Source organism: Ictidomys tridecemlineatus, chromosome 10, assembly GCF_052094955.1.
Source record: "Ictidomys tridecemlineatus isolate mIctTri1 chromosome 10, mIctTri1.hap1, whole genome shotgun sequence".
NCBI classification, from domain to species: domain Eukaryota; kingdom Metazoa; phylum Chordata; class Mammalia; order Rodentia; family Sciuridae; genus Ictidomys; species Ictidomys tridecemlineatus.
The window spans coordinates 7,237,417-7,254,734 of NC_135486.1; the positions used below are offsets into that span (position 1 = coordinate 7,237,417).

The window sequence follows — 17,318 nt, forward strand, 5'->3', positions numbered from 1 at the left end:
TCCTCCTCCTCCTCCTCCTCCTCCTTCTTCTTCTTCTTCTTCTTTAATCACATTCTCTCCACTTTTTTACATTCTTGGGAGAAAGGAGAAAAAAAAATACAAACATTTTAAAAACTAGAAACTGGGCTGGAAATTCCAGGAAAGACTCCAGAATTCATCGTGGAGCTGTTCTAGCATTTGAACACACTCATGAAACCACCATCAGAGATGGGTTTTAGTCTGAGGCAGATGGGCAGAGCCGTCTACCTTAAAAATGGTATTTTCTTTTCTTTATTTTTTTAAACAAAGTTGAAATTTAAAAAATAATAATAATGATTTAGTTGTAGATGGACACACTACCTTTATTTTATTTATTTATTGCTATGTGGTACTCGGGATCAAACCCAGTTCCTCACACATGCGAGGCAAGCGCTCTACCACTGAGCCACAACTCTAACCCCAGAGGCCAACTATGTTACTGAATCTCTGGGCAAATATTTCAAAGCATCTCAAAGAGATCAAATACATATACTAGAACAAACTAGCCTTGGGATGAAGCCCCAGGAGGTCAAATAAGCCAAGTGATAATTTGATCATTGGCTTTTTAAGGGAATAATAATTTCAAGCCTCTAGAAAAGTATGGAAAATAAAATTATTTTAAAAAAAAACAATTTTGACAACAGACAGAATACCACATATTCAAAAGACAGCAAAAACTTTTTGGGGGGCTTTTTTGCTTTGGGGGATTTTGTCATTTTGCTTTTTCTTGTTTTGTTCTGTTTGATATTTGGGGGGTTTTTGTTTGTTTGTTGATTGGTTGGTAAAATCTGCACCAGGCGTCATTTGTCCACTGAACAAGACTAAGCCTGGTGCCTGCATCCCAATGTTGGGGGAAAGGCGTAAAGAAAACACATCCTCCATCCTTGAGGTCACAGACAGGAAGGCAGGATCCACAGCCTGGAAAGTGCTGAGTTCCAGGTGTCACCACAGGAGGGACAGGGCACAGGGGCAGGTGCTAGTCTAGACTAGAATTAAGGCAAGGCAGCTCCCCTGAGGTGAACCAGGTAAATCTTGGAAAAACCAGGCCCAGTCTGGGAGGGAGGGGTTGGGAGGGAGCGGGCAGGGGCAGGAGATGCAGTCTGGGCAAACCTTGCTGTGTGCGGAGGCGTCAGGAACCGCAGATGGACAGAGAGCAGGATGTCAAGGAGAGCCGTGGCCCCGAGAAGCTGTCCTGAAGGGACTTTTGTTCTCAGTGAAGGACTTCGGACTTGATCTGAGGAGCTGGGGAAACACGAAGGTTTGAAGTAGAGTACAGTAGGGTTGCATTTCCGAGGGGAAATCCTCTAAGTGCCATGGAAATGGCAGGGTTGGTTCCAGGCAGCCAGCTGGGAGAGACTCCCAGGGCTCTCCGTGCCAGCCGAGGGAATGAGCACCTAAAATCCCACCGCTGAGCCTTCCGGGCCCTTGGTCCCAGCAGGAGAGGTGTCCCCTACAGGAAGCAGCACCTTTCTCTTCCCACAGGTGCGCTCTGCCTCCCAAGCCCTGAAGAAAAGGCTGCATCTTTGCAGGTGACCACGGCTTTCCTAATTCATAGGCCCAGAGGGGGCACTTTGCATGAGCTAGGGCTGTCCTTGGGCTTGCAGTAAGTGAGAAATAATGAGGCTCTAAACAGCAGGGAGGGTGATGGGTGAAGACATGGACAGTGGCTTTTCATTCAGCAAACGTTCCTTTGGTCTTTGTGCCACCTCTGAGCACAACAGAGAGTCACGTCTTGGCTCTGCCATGGGACAGGTGAGGGGCCGATGTGGGAAGTTACAGAAACAAACACATTATCAAATGTCAGAAACCTCATTTGCCCTCTGCCTCCTCAGTCTGCTCTTGATCTTAATGTCACTGTTCTGGTTAATGTTTTGCCACTCGGGGGCCTCAGAACCCCAGAATCCACCTGACTTTTCTCTGCCCCCAGTCAGTGGCGTTTTGAAGAGCCAGCCCTGGGATGCAGCCACGCTTTCCTCCTCTTTGTCATCCCTACTGCCTCTCCTCCGAGTTCTTATTACTCCTCACTTGACTCTCCAATGAAGCTGCCCACCATTCCCCTGGCATGGTCCTCCCTGGTCTCCAATCCATTCTGCTTGGGCAGGCTTCTTCCACTCATGAGGTCATGGCCCTATCAAGGGCTTCCATCACACAAGGGGCAACGTGGAGACTCCTGAGCTTCACACTTTGATCACTCCATGATGAAGCCCCAGGTGTCCCCTCCCAACTCATCTCCTTCCATTCCGGCTTCTTTCTGCTACTAATGCAGCCACAGACACCCTTACCCTCTGTCTCTGCCCACCAGATCCCTCCAGCCCATGCCCTTCTCCATGAAGGGCTGCCTGTGAGCTAGTGGGTTTGCACAAGAACACCATCAGGTGACTCTGCCTTTGGGTACATGGTTGATGGCATCATGGTTCCCAAAGTCTAGTTCATCTTCAGATCACTCTGAAGGCTTTGGAAAGATTCACATTCCTAATCCCTCCACTCTACACAATCTAATTCTTTAGGTTTGAAGTGGGGTCTTGGAAGCTGTATTTCTAAAAGATTCCATTAAGAACCAAATTTGTGAATCTCCCCAAGTGACCACTGAAGGTCTCCCTCGTTGCTACACTTCTATGATGGGAAGCCTTCCCAGGGCCGAGAAGAAGGACTGTTTTCACCCAAGTTGAAAACATTTGTTAAACTAAGTTTTATCTTTTATAACTCTTTGAATCTATTTCAGACTCCCACCGGGTGTTGTATGGTTCTGAGGCGAGGAGGGCTGTACTGTATTCTCACAGGACCAGAAGCTTTTTATCGTGATTTGCCATGTTAAGTAGAAGTGCACAATCTACAGGATGAGAAAAGAATAAGACACCAAACGATACTGAAAATGGCACTATTAAACACAGAGGTTTCTGGGTTGCTGGACTTTGATCTTAGATTTGAAAGATTAGTGAATCTGAGATGTGTACTTTTCATTGAAACCAGGCATATCCTATTAGTTCAAATGCAAATGTGAACCTATAACAATATTCCACTTGGGTTTCAGAATCATTAGCCCCCACTTGTCAGCTCCTTTTCCTCCACTGCTGGTTTTCCCTTTCACTCTTCATGTTGCTTGGTACTTTTTAAAATAGCTGAATTGACCACAGGCAGTTATTTTAGGGCATGATGATAGATTCTAAAACCCAGTGGGACAAAAGAGCCACACATATTTTTTTCTGTATGGAACTGTGCCCATGAAGTACCCTACCATCAGCAAGCATGGTGGTTAGGATATGAGGTGTCCCCCAAGTGCTCCTGTGTTCACGCAGGATGGAAATGATTAGATTCCGAGAGCTGTAACCCAATCAGTGGTTTAATCCACAGGACAGAAGAGTTAATGTGAATTACTGGGTGGTAACTGTAGGCAGGCGGTGACACCACCGGTTACTGGTGGCGAGTTCTGCTTCCCCACATGCTGAAGTTTGAACACTAGAGAAGCTCGCCCAGGCAAGCATATAAGGCAGGGTTCATTCAAAAAGGGGCAACATAGACTTCTCCCGGGAGGGAGAAGGGGGCCATAGCTGGTGTCCTGGTGTCCCCAGAAGCGAGGTGTTCTGCCCCTTTGTATCTCCTAGGCTGCCTTTGTCCTCCTGTCCTCTCCCCTTGTCTCTCTCCTTCAGGTGCCCGTGACTAGGCCCAGGGGTGCTGGTGGGATGGCCAGAGGTGGGAACCAGGTGGGCTGAGGGGGAAGGGCAGGATGGAGCAGCCCAGGACACAAGAACCAGCTCAAACTCCCTGTAGGGAGGGCCATTCCTGGACAGGTTACCTCAGCAGCAGGTTGGAGCAGGGGGTGGTTCTGGAGTGGTAAGGGGGGAGGAAGGGCTCTGAAGGAATTCACATTCAGTCCCTCAGGGGCAGTCTCTATTGGGGGACTCACTCAAAATTGGCCTCCTTGATCGGCCCTGGCCGGATTTACCTATCTACACTGACTGCCTGTCCAGTTCTGGCCCCAGCAGGGCATGGTGGGGGAAGTGCCTGTCGGGGTGGGGTGGGGGGTCTTGGGAAATCACACACGTTGTCCCTGGCTCTTCCAGCTTTCTCTCTGCTTCCTGGCTGCCATTAACGGAGCAGTTTCATCGAGATGCCCTGCCTCACCGCAGCCCCACAGCAATGGAGCCAGCTGACCACGGACTGACCCTCTGAAACCGGGGGCCAAAACAAACGTTCCCTCCTCTAAGTTGCTCTCGTCAGGTCTTTAGATCACAGTGACAAGAAGCTGCCCGACAGAGCGCATATTCGCAGAGACTTTTAGCCCACATGGAATTTCAGGCCACACACATAAAAATAAAAATATGTAAGTACAATTTTCAACTCATAATCAAATATAGAGAATTTTCTTTTTTAAAAAGGAAATTTTATCATAATGAAATATAATTATGTCCAATAAACTGCATCTATTTAAAGTGCACAAAAGATGAGTTTTAACATTTGTATAACTGATGAGACACTAATATGATGAACCTTTATGCATCTTCAAAGGGCAGTTAGTTTAAATATTAATAATTGTAACAGCAGATCTACACTGAGCACAGTCATCTTCCCTGCTTTCCAAAATATATTAAATGGAGTACAAGCTGGAATCAGTTACATTGATGGTTGTCATCCAAGAGTCGATCCCCCCGAGGGGTCATCTGACAATATCTAGGGACATTTTTGGCTATCTGGACTGAAGGTGGGTGCTACTAGTTTCTGGTAGGTAGAGGCTGGGGATGCTGCTAAACAGATTTGCTGTTTGAAAAGCAAACTAACACAGAAATGAGAAATTATATCCCACCTATGTACGATACATAAAAGTGCATAAATGCATTCTGCTGTCATGTATAACTACAACAAATTTAAAAAGAAAAAATCTAAGGCCCCCCTCCAGGCCTACCAAATTGGAATTCATATTTTTAAAAAATTTGTGTCCACATGACATTTGAAAAGCACTGAGCAAAAGCATCGACAGAAGGGCCGAGTGGTTGATGAAGACTGAGGGCAGATCCCTGACACCCTAGAAGCTTCCTTTCAGAACAGCACCTCACCTCTTAACACACACCTGGGGTCTGGCCGAACCCCTCCTCTGCCCCAGGCTCCAGCAGGGTCAGGGCTCCTGGTGCTCAGATGACCTGTATCTATGCACCCAGCCCACCCCTTGGTCCCCGTCCCCCAGGCCAGGGGATCTTTGCTTTATTTGGGTGGCAAGAAAGCCTTCCACTTACTCATCAGTGTTTCCTGCTTTCCTCTGGGGCCTGAGCTTTGGAAACTCTAGTCAGGACAATCCTTTTATCTGTTTAGGCTTCGCCCTTTCCTTCCCCCAAAATAATGAGCATAGACAAGTGGATTAAATGAGGCCTGGGAAAAAATAACAGGGAATAGCTGGGGAGAAACACATTATCACTTCCAAAACACTGTCCCCCCACAGAAAGAACTTCAGAAAGTTGTCCTAATGATCAGAGACTGAGAAAAAGACCGTGAGCTTTGCCTGCTCTCTCTCTCTCTCTCTCTCTCTCTCTCTCTCTCTCTCTCTCTCTCTCTCTCAAGGTAGTATTTCCTGTCTTCCCGTTCAGTACCACTATGCACTGTTGGTCTCTCCTTCCCACCATCCTAAGCTATGCTTGGAAGTCTTTGGAGGCATGTATTTTCTGCAAAAATCTCTCTCTCTCTCTCTCTCTCTCTCTCTCTCTCTCTCTCTCTCTCACACACACACACACACACACACACACACACACACACACACACAGGCAAACTCTCTGCCACTATATGCAACTCGGCTCATAGAGTTGCTCTGGGCCTTCTCTCCATACTCTCTGCTGCGACCTGCTTCCTGCGGTTCCTATATTGACAGATTTCCCCAGGTGTCCTGGTTAAACCTGAAACAGATCTGTACTCCCTGCCTCATTAATGACCTAGAAGTTCCAAAGGGCGTACTGCTGGGAATAGCCAAGACTCATTCTTAAAACCTATTTATTTAATCCCTACTAAAGACTAGGTATGGTTTCTGGTCTCTTAGAATTCATATTTCTGTTGGAGAAAACATACAATAAACTTGTACACAGACAAATAATTTTAGTGCTGAATGTTTGGTCTAAATCTTTGTGTTGCTCCAAATTGTTCATATGTTGAAGCCCTATCTCCAATGTGATGGAACTTTGAGAGGGGACCTTTGGTGGGTGATTGGATCACCAGGATAGAGCCACACGTGAGATTAGTGTCCTTACAAGAAGAGAAACAAGGATGAGAGTCTCTCAGCCATGGAAGGATACAGCAAGAAGGTGTCCATCTGTAAACCAGGAAGAGGGCCCTGGCCAGACACCAAATCTGCTGACAACTTGATCTGGTGCTTCCCAGTCTCCAGAACTGTGACATGCAAGTGTTAGTTGTTTAAGCCACCGGTATATGGGATTCTCCGGTAGCAGTCCAAGCTCAGAGTTTTTAGGTGGTAATATTCTCCCCCGACCCCGACACACACACACACACACACACACACACACTCCTACAGGGTGTGTACACTATGAACAGGGACAAGGAGCCTCCGTTGGTGATTCTGCCATCCCAGGCCTTGCTGAGGTGGGAGTTGCTGAGCAAAGCTTCATGTGGGTCAGCCATGGACAGAACTGGAGGAACTACCTTCCAGGTTACAGCACAGTGAGCCCAAGAGCCCTAAGGTAAAAGTAAGTTTGGATTCTTGAAGAAAAGAAGGTGACTCTGGTACAATGGGAAGGACTGACTCAGTGCCCACAGTGAGGGGCAAGTGAGTGGACCGCACAGCATCAGCAGGTAGCCACGCCCTCCGCTGAGTGGAGCTGGTGCCCTGGACTTTATGGGAAGCTATAGGAAGGCCTCAAATAGGGAGAGATTTTAAAGAGAATGATAACAGGTTTGCTTTTTGAAAAGCCAGCTGATTCTGGTTTATGTTGGGCAAAATGACTTCCGTGGGTTAGGAGTAAAGGCAGGAAGGAGACTTGGAAGTCTATTTCAGTCCAGGAAGAGTGCTCGGTGTGGCAGTAGAGATGGAGACAAAGTATCAGATTCAAGAAGTTCCATGGAGATAGAGTAATGAGACTTACTGGGTTAGATACAGTACATGAAGGAATCCAGGGCAGCTCTGGGCCACTGGGCGGAGGGGAGGCCATTAACCAAGCTCCTGGGAGCAGAGAAGTAGTTTGCAAATCGAGAGCTCTGTGATGCCGTGCTCCTTGTTTGAGTACCAAATTGTTTTCCAGGCTCAGAGAGTTTAAGCTCATCTTAAGTCTCTCAACCATAATTGAGGAGTTTCTGAAGACACCGAGAGTTTGTGTAACTTAACAGAGGTCACTTGGCTAGCTCACTCTATGTGTTTTCCTTTACACAACAGAGCAGAGGCTGAGATTGCTGAATTCTAATCCCAGGGCCACCAGTGACTAGCTGCAGGACCCTTTGGCAAAGTACTTGATCTCTCTAAGCCCTGATTTCTCTCCTCTTGAAACTGAAGTTTCTGGTTTAGAGTTTGGTGAGGGTTAAGTAAGTAGGTGGGCAATGTGCCTGGCACAGTGGACTGTGTCATCTCCAAAGCCAGGACTAGAAGGGCATGAGGTCTTAGGTTTACTTCACCAAGTGAGAACCCGATGGTCTCTGGGGTACTCTCCATGGGGGCGTGGACGGAGGCTACTAATTGAAACCTAAAATGAGCCTAAGAAAAGGAAATGCAAGGCAGAAAAAAAAAAAGACGAGATATGAAAATTCCACCAGCAGGGTCTGAAATGACCAAAGCAGAAAAGCCCCAACCTCAATCAGGGAAAGTTAGTTGCATTAGTAAAAATAAATAAATAAATAGCCACACACACCACAACCAGGCAGCAGAAACCTTGATAAGGGACAGCCCAAGGTGAGGAGCGCTCGGGAGCCTGTCCCCCTGACCGACCTCAGGGGAAGAACTGGTCCAAGCAGGGAGGCTCAGAGGCCCCAGCTAGATGCCTGGCAGTTTCCTCCCTGAGCACGGGATGCAGCGCCTTCTCCATCGTGCCCCAGGCCACCCTTGGTGAGAGTGCTGTGCAGACCTCATCACTGCTCTGTCATGGCAGGTTCTTCGCAAGAATGGACAAGAGGGGAAAATCAATGCCAAGCCAGACCGTGGGGAGGGCGAGCCTTCTCACCAGTCAGCAGAGTGATTTCTAAAGGTAAAACGAGAATATAATCATCAAAACTGGTAGGAAAAGCTAGGGGAAGCAGCCGAAAGGCAAGACCACGGTAAGGCACCTAGAAATGGCAAGTCACATTGCCATGCCTCCTTTCAGAACTAGGGGTCCACCTACCCAGAGTCAGTGCCATCCCGAGCGGCTGTGTCCTGGTTAAGACTCCAGTTTCTGCACTCTGGGGAGACTGCCCAGACAAGACCTCTGGAGGCAGACTGTGTGGGGTGGCTGGCTGGAAGGTCATCTTAAGTCTCTCAACCATAATTGAGGGATTATGAAGGAAGAGGTAAAGTCCTTAACTTCTCTTAGCCTGTTTCCTCATTAGTGAATGTGGAAGAAAGTCCAACGTCACCGCTCACACTCGCTGTCTCTCTGCACCTACGGAGGAGAAGCTTCGTGAAGACACAGCAGGAGGGCACCCACAAGGCAGGCAGAGAGGCCCCACCAGGAACTGGCCACGCCAGCACCTTGCTCTGGGACCTGCCACCCCCATCACTGTGGGATAATGGATTTCCATTGGTTAAGCTGAGAGAGTGAGTCTAATGACTACCTCGTACCCAACCTCAAAGTTGCTACTAGAGGACAATGAGGTAATGCATGTAAAGTACCTGGCAACCACTCTTGAAAAGTATTACACTTGTTATATTATTATCTAGAGTTTCATTCTGGCTGGACCAGGGTTTCTTTCTTAGTGAGAATGAACATTTAAAAAAGAAAGAAAGAAAAAAAAACTCTTAGAATGCTGAACTCTGTCCCATCCCAACTCTCCCAATGCATTTCTGCTACCACTCTAGAAAAGAATAGTTACTGAATATTGAGCACTCAACTTAAAAAGAAAAACTAAGCCGGGTGCCAAGGTGGCACATGCCAGTAATCTCAGCAGCTCGGGAGGCTGAGGTAGGAGGATTGCAAGTTCAGAGCCAGCCTCAGCAATGGTGAGGCACTAAGCAACTCAGTGAGACCCTGTCTCTAAATAAAATACAAAACAGGGCTGGGGATGGGGCTCAGGGGTCTAGTGCCCCTGGGTTCAATCCCCAGTCCAGAAAAGAAAGAAAATGATGAAAAAAGTGAATGCATAAAACAAAAGAATAAAGAGACAGAGAGGAAGATTACAGAGTGGATTACAGAGATTCACTGGAAAAAATGATCAGTAAAGAGGGTGAAAAAGACCAAAGACCAACCTAATCCTACTGAAACTGCTCTGAAGTTTAGGATAATTTCTAACATGTCACAGTTCCCCCGTCTTCCTTTTCCAAGATGTATCCTGAAAACTTGGCTGAAAACAGTACATTGGCTGAAAGCAAGTAGAGGAGGAGCGGAGGAGAACAGAGCTCCAGACAAGAAGAGTAGCGGGGGACTAGGTGCAGCCAGCACAGAGTGGCCAGTGGGTCCTGGGCCCAGCCAGGGAAGAAGGCCCGCGGCAGAGCTGCATGGGGGTGCCTGTCTGCTCAGCCCCGGCCCACAGCACCCGTGAGACTTCTTCCTCGGAACAGGAGCCTGGGAGCACTCAGTGCTGCTAGATGGGCAGGCCGCCCGTCCCTTGCCCTCTGTGGGCACAAACTCAAGACTAGAAAACTGGCACAGGCTGAGGGGCCAACAGAAGACGGGCCTGGAGGAGCGAGAAGGCAGTGACATGAGTCCTGTGTCCCCGGCCTCTCGTTTAATCCCTGCAGAGTGGGAGTCAGAGGGGAAGAGGTGCTTAGACCGTGAACTCAGCGCTGCCCGAGTTAGATAGGTCCCATTTTCCCTATAGGCCCAGGGCCGTCACCCTGGTCCAGCACTGAGCCCGTCAGGGTAGGCCATAGTGACAATAGCTGTTCTAATTGAGTTGAAAATGGTGCTGGATATCTTGCAGGGGGTAGCTTATTAAATCATCAAGAACCTGCAAGGCAAGGAATCTGAGGTTCAGAGAGGTTAAGTGACTTTCCTGGGGTCACACACTAATAAGCACTGGGGGCCAAAATTCAACTCGGGTGTCCAGCTACAAAGCCAGGGTTCTCCCCCTCGAGGCTGCAGTGAAAGTGATGTGACCAGGCGTGTGGGAGCCCCCTGCCATGTGGAGGAGCAGGAGCCTGGCCAGAGCACAGCTTCCCACCCAACCCTTGGGTCCAGCCACGCTGTCCTTCCTGCCCCCTGCACCCTCTGTCCACCAGGTCCCTTGCCACACCTCTGCAGCTAATGGAGCATACTCTCCCGCCCTGCCACCTCCCTCCCCACTGCCTACCTTAGCTCTCTTGGTGGCCTGGCTTTTTTCTGCCACAGTGTTTGATCAGCAGAGTTGTGCTTCCCAGGGGAACTCTAAGCAGCTCTCTGAACTGCTGGACTTTCTCCCTTTGGTATCCATGGCAACCTGGAAGGGAAGGCCCTGTGGTAGGAGGCTGGATGGCCACAGGTTGTGTTGGAAGTCTACAGTGACCCTCCGCCTCTTGCCAGGGCATGGAGAAGGAATTCACCAGAGAAACAGAAGCCAGCCTTTCTCACACACACTCATCTCCTTCTCTAGGTCTCATCTGACTTCTAAACATCACCAACTCTCAGTTTTTATAGCTTATGGTGGAATGGAAATCTCATCGAAAATAGAAAATCATAAACTATCCTCAAATTTCCATAGAACGTTTCCACAGTGAAGAGGTGACCTGGAGAACGGGAGGACATATTTGCAAACTATACGTCTGACAAGCAGTTAATATCCAGAGGGTATAAGGAACTCAAACAACTCAACAGCAAGAAAACAGTAACCCAATTTTAAAATGGGCAAAGGACTGAATGAACATTTCTTCTAAAGAAGACAGAAATGGCCAACAGGGGTATATTTAAAAGATGCAAACTCAAAGAGTCAAAATATAATAAAATTGATGTCCGGTACTTCATGAAGACATCCTTCAATAGAAATAACTTTTTTGTTTACTGGATGTGGTGCTTGAAGAACACAGTGCCGCCTACAGTGTGGCACCACCCCTTGACTCAGGCCAAGTGACAGCGACTCCTGGCACTTTAGTCCATTTTGTTCTGCTGTAACTAGATGCCAAAGACCAGGTGATTTACAAGAAATGGAAATTTAGGTCTCCAGGGGTAGAAGTTGAGAAGTCCAAAGTGCCAACAGGGTTCGGTGTCTGGTGAGGGCAGCTTTCTGCTTCCAAGATGGCACCCATTGCTGCACCCTGGTGGGGAGGGACATGATCATTGTGTTCTCACATGGCAAAGGGGATGCAAAGGCAAAAGAGGGGGCCACCTTGTTCCCTAAAGCTCTGCTCCATACCCAAGGGCAGAGCCCTCATGACCTCATCATCTTCCGAAGGTCACCCCCCTAATATGACTGCAATGAGGATTAAGTCTTGGGGATACTGGAGGGAACACAAACATTTGAAACCATGACACCTGGTGTAAACCAGATGAGATAATGAATAAAACCCACTTATCACAGTATCTGACATAGAGTAATTGCTCAACTAACAGTAGCCATTAATACAAGTTTTCTTAGCTCTTTACCATAAACACACACGTGCGCGCGCGCGCGCGCGCGCGCACACACACACACACACACACACACACATTCACCACTGCAAGACTGATAAATCTTGTTAATACAACAACGCCTATTTTTTCTTGCTTTTTATCATATTATTCAACCTGACTACTAAAATGATAAATTGAAATTAGTTAAATAAATAATGAGAAGTTAAAAGATGTTAAATGGTGAGTTATAGGAGTATACAAATGCACTTCACACACACACACAAAAAGCATGACTTATTCAAAGCATAGGTGCAGCCGCCTGAAGTTCTGAATCTCAGGTCCAGGTCTGGCAAAAACTAACTTGCATCCTTAGACTTCTCTGAGACTGTTCTCACATTCCCAATAGACATGGGTTTACATAGTGTATCAATTTCCTATGGCTTACATAATATGTGACAACCACCAATCTCAATCATGCATACCGACAGGCATTTATGAGCTCATGAATTTGCATGTTAATTTGGATCAGCTTGTAAACAAAAATAACCCACACGGTTTCAGCACCATTATGAACACAAACAACTGGGCAGAAGCAGACCTCAAATAGATCTGCAAGTTCTCCTTCATTCCTCCGCAGAGTCGATCTAATCAGGCACTGGGGAGGCTCATTTTCTGGGTAGAAAAATGGCTGTCAGTTACAGAAGGAGTCTGAGTTTTATAGTTTACAATGAGGGTGAATTCATCATTGGAGACTGAGGCAGCAGAATGTGTCAGTTTGGGCAGTCGGGAAAAGTTGTAAAAGGCTAAAACTCTAAGATTCCATCTCACTCCAGTCACAATGGCAGCTATTAAGAATACAAACAACAATAAATGTTGGTGAGGGTGTGGGAAAAAGGCACACTCATACATTGCTGGTGGGACTGCAAATTGGTGCAACCATAGTAGAAAGCAGTACAGAGATTTCTTAGAAAACTTGGAATGGAACCACCATTTGACCCAGCTATCCCTCTCCTTGGTCTATACCCAAAGGATTTAAAATCAGCATACTATAGTGAGGCAGCCACATCAATGTTTATAGCAGCTCAATTCACATTAGCTAAACTGTGGAACCCACTTAGATGCCGTTCAATAGATGAATGGATAAAGAAAAACTGTGGTGTATATAACAATGGGATATTACTCAGCATTAAAAGAAAATAAAATCATGGCACTTGCAAGTATGTGGATGGAGTTGGAGAATATCTTGTTAAGTAAAGTAAGCTAATCCCAAAAAACCAAAGGCTGAATGTTCCCTCTGATAAGTGGATGTTGATCCATAATGGGGGGGCATGGGAAGAATGGAAGAACATTGATTGGGCAAAGGGGAGGGAGGAGAGGGGCAGAGGGTAGGAAAAGTGGTGGAATGTGGACACCATGATGTAGGTACATGTATGACTGGTGTGACACTACATTGTGTATAATCAGAGAAATGAAAAGTTGTGCTGCAGCTGTGCACAATGAATCAAAATGCATTCTGCTGTCATGTACAACTAATTAGAACCAATTTTAAAAGGGTGGGGGAGCCTAAAACCCCTTCTCACTGGGAAAAGCTCAGAACCTCATGTTCACTGCTCATCTTCGTCCTCTGGGCCCCATGGTTACCCAGACCTTCGGTGTTTGCTGTTCTCCTTCCAGGACTCATCGCAATGGGAAAAGGTAGAAGTCCAGGGCCCCGCAATTCAGTATCCGCCTCCTCCCTTCGGGACCCATGGTGGTTGGGAAGAGGCGAATGATTGCTCTTGGAGGAGATGTGGGGGACGATCCTGGCAAGGGAAGAAAGTGTGTTTGTTTGTTTTTAACCCCCTTGGGCCTGTTGTTACAGGGAAAAGATTTTCTAGGAGAAGATTAAGGGTTGCCTTCCTCCTCCCTGTTCCTCCCTCTTCCTTCTTCTCTTGGTAATGACAGAGGTGCAAGAGGGCAAAGCAGAAACATGCCAAGCCTCTGCCTCAGCCTGTTTCTGCTGCTATGGGCATACCTTCGCGGGTAGTGGACAAGCAGCAAAATCTATTTCTCGCGGTTCTGGATACTGGGGAGCTCAGATCAAGGTGCTGCCGGACGTGGTGGCCAACAAAGGCCAAGTCTCGGCTTCCAAGAGGTTTCCTTGAACCCCGCTTCCTCCAGAGGGAATGAGCACTGTCTTCACAGGCAGAAGGGATGGAATGGGCTTGCTAGTTCACTCACGCCCTCTTTAACCACCCGGAAGGCTCCCGCATGATTCAACCACCTCTTAACAGCCCCCCCTAAGCTATCAGGAACAGCACGTGAACGTGCCAGGTCCACATTCAGACCAGAGCACACCCAGGTCCCCAGGCTGACGACTGGCATCTACTCACCCCATTCTGTTGGCCAAAACAGTTGTACCTTTTCAGGGAGGAGAACTTCACAGTCGCTTGGCAAAAAAACGTGGGTTGCAGGGAAGACACAGGACTGTGAACACCATATGTAAAGAGTCCCTGGACTTAAAATAGTTCAGTTTAAAATTCTCAGCTTTATGGTGGTGCAGAGGCTGTACAGATTCAGTAGAAACTGTTCTTCCGATTTCAAATCTGACCTCTTCCTGGACTACTGATATGTGGTAGGATACTCTGGAGATGCTGGACAGTGTCTGTCAGTGAGCTCAGGTCCCAGTCAGCCACCAGATCCCCGGGGTCAATGTCCTGTGTCACCAAGCTATGGTGTTCCGTGGGCTCTGTGTGTTAAGTGGATTTTTTACTTACAATATTTTCTATTTATGATGGGTTTGTTGGGATGTAACCCTGTCCTAAGTTTAGGGCCATCTGTGCGACAAATTATACCTAAGATCACTTCCATTTCTAATTAATCAAAACAATAGCATATTTTAAATTTAAAAAGATCACTCTATGGCTTCCTAAGACATTGGTAGCCTTATTTATTTATATGATTTTTTCAAACTCACTTGAGCCAACAAAAGGAAAGAGGGACAGGGAGAGGCAATGGGGAAAATGTGGGAATCGGAAGGAAGAGTGGCACGGGGTGGAGGAGGCACCAAGGAAGACAGAAGGAGATGCTGAGAGAAGGGACGGGCCGGGGAAGCGAGGGGACCTCACAGGGAAAGGAAAGGGAGGGAGGGAAGAATCAATGGTTGAGCTTGTTCGTTAAAACCTGAGCCAGCAGAATCACTAGAAGCCCATTTGACAAAAATTAGCTCATTCTTAGAAACTAGTTTTTTTTTTAAATGTTCATGTCGGGCTGGGGCTGGGGCTCAGAGGGGGAGCGCTGGCCTGGCACGCGTGGGGCGCTGGGTTCCATCCTCAGCACCACGTTTCAAAAAAAAATGGAAAAATGGAGGTATTGTGTCCACCTACAACTAAAAAATATATATTTAAAAATGTTTATGATGATTCTACCTAGAATGAGACAGATGGGAACTACAGCTTAATACACACTTTACTTTTAATTTTTCTATTAAGCTGACAGTAGAAAACATGTCTAATTTTAAACCTTATAAAGCCTTTATTACAGAAGAGATATCAAATTTCTTAGATTACCCATATCTAACCATTGAAAGTGAGACTTATTTTTTAAATTGCTGCACTTGTTTTCTACCACACTTTCAAGTCGCGTCCGTGACTTTCCCTCGTCTTTCACATTCACTGATTGGTGCAGACACCTGCAGACCATGATTCTCTGATTTGATGCTATGTTTGATGGGGATCCTACGGAGTTTCCAGCATTTTGTTCTGTTATTTTCCCTCTTTTTTTAAAATTCTCTACAATACAAGTTTGGGCCTAGAAACAAATCTGTCTTTGCTTTTAATGAAGTGCTATTATGACAGAAGCTGAGATGTTTATAACTCAAGTGTTAGAAAGCTGCTTAACCTCCAGAACGCGGCCAAAAACCCGAAACCAGAATGATTAATATTTTCCACCTGTTCAGCCTCTAAATTCTGAAACTGGTTTGAACCAACTTGTGTTTGGAGCAAGTGGTGTGTGGGAGGTCAGAGCGCAAGCAGAGGAGGCTCACACATCTGGGGTCCAGCCCCAGCTCTGTGGCTGGTTACCTGGAAAGTGACACCTTCCCGCATGTCTCTCACCCTGTCCCTGATAGGAGGTGATCGGAAAGCCAGAGCCCTCTGAGTGTTCTTCCATTCGAGCTGTCTTACAAAACATTCTCCAACTTGATACCAAGTCTGGCAAGAACCCTACTGTGTTTCTAGCATGTGTCTTCTATTATTTTATTCTGCATGCTGTTCTTATATTCTATGTCTTCTTTTTAAGCTTTTTTCTGCAATATAATTTTGGCCCCAGAATCAATTTTTCATTGAGTATTTTTTCCTATTGCCACATAAAAGCATTGAGATTTTATTGAGTTGTTTTTTATTGATTTTGTTGAGATGGTTATCATGAGGCACCTATTTATCATTTAGCAGTACAGATCCCGAAGTATTCGTTAGATGCAGCGTAAAGGAATCATTTCTCAGCAGGAAAAGGAAATCCAGAAGTCCCTGATACATTTAATGTGGTAGGTACTGGGCTTGCTGTGTAAAGATAGTAAGTATTTAATCTTTACTGAAACCCTTTGAGTGAAGTTCAGTTATCTTTTTAAATAAAAAAATTAAAAATAAACAACCTTTGTAAAATTGACTAAGATGCCCAAAGTTGCTATTTCATTCATTTCCTCACCAATTTATTAAATATTTATTAGGTACCTGCTCCCTCCATGCCAGGTATCATTCTAATGGGGGGACAGAGGATAAGAGAGTATTCAAAAAACAACCAAATCCTGGAACAGGTGATTCTAAGTGCTGTGAAGAACACCGAGAAGGGTAGAAAGCTAGGGAGTAAATGGACCTGTGCACCATGAAGGAAGATTCCGGCAAAGACCTGAGAGAGGAAACAGCAAGCACAGCAGTCCTGAGAGAGCACAGCCAGCAAGCCGTGGAGCTGGATTAGAGACAGGTCTGGGGCGCGCAGGCTCGGCTCATGCCAAACCCAAAACAGCGGTGCACTGCGTTTATTTTGGTGGAACAGGATATAAGAATAAAAATCTCAAAGCATTTTCAACAAAAGACAAATTTGTACTTCCTCTTCACTGGAGATGGTGGCCCAGAGAACAGGTTTCGGGGGCTTCTGGTCAGAAGGGATGAAAAGCTTTCCAGAATGGGCCGCAGAGAAAGCTGGTCGAAGAGCCCTCTCTTGAGGGCATTTCGGGGCCCACCGGTGGTGTGAGTGGGAGCAGGCTCTAGCCCTCGTGGCTCAGAGACTCACGGTTTAGAGGCAAACCCGTCATTCTCAGAAAGCTTTTTATTGAAAAGAATGCAGTGGGTGAGGTGCTTCCTACCCCTGTCATGGGAACCGGGTTCCAGGGGCCTCATGACCCAGTCTCCCTTTTCAGCTTCTGCTTTTATTTCCAGAGGATCATGTCAGTCCAGGCTGAGAGAGAGCTTTGGTATAATGTAGTTCACTAGAATCCACGCACCACTCATTGGTCCGACCAACTGTCCTCCACAAAGGCCACTCAGACTCCTGTTCAGCGACTCCAAGGCAATCTGCGGACACCCAGTGCACTTCTCAGAGTCTGCAGACCTGCTGGCAAGTCCCCGGGCGCGACAGTGAACAGCACCCACCACCACCCTTCCCCACCAGGGACCAGGCATGGAATGT

General features: G+C 46.8%; 1 long non-coding RNA gene across 1 annotated transcript; it reads right to left on the reverse strand.

Annotated features, from left to right (window-relative positions):
• Positions 1 to 14: 14 nt before the first annotated feature.
• LOC144367111 (uncharacterized) lies at positions 15 to 10,555 on the reverse strand. The gene is made up of 4 exons (XR_013426356.1): positions 10,423 to 10,555; positions 8,319 to 8,576; positions 1,129 to 1,260; positions 15 to 73 (listed from the first exon to the last, which is right to left on the reverse strand). It is a non-coding gene; the product is annotated as an uncharacterized LOC144367111 (long non-coding RNA).
• Between the last annotated feature and the right edge of the window lie 6,763 nt (positions 10,556 to 17,318).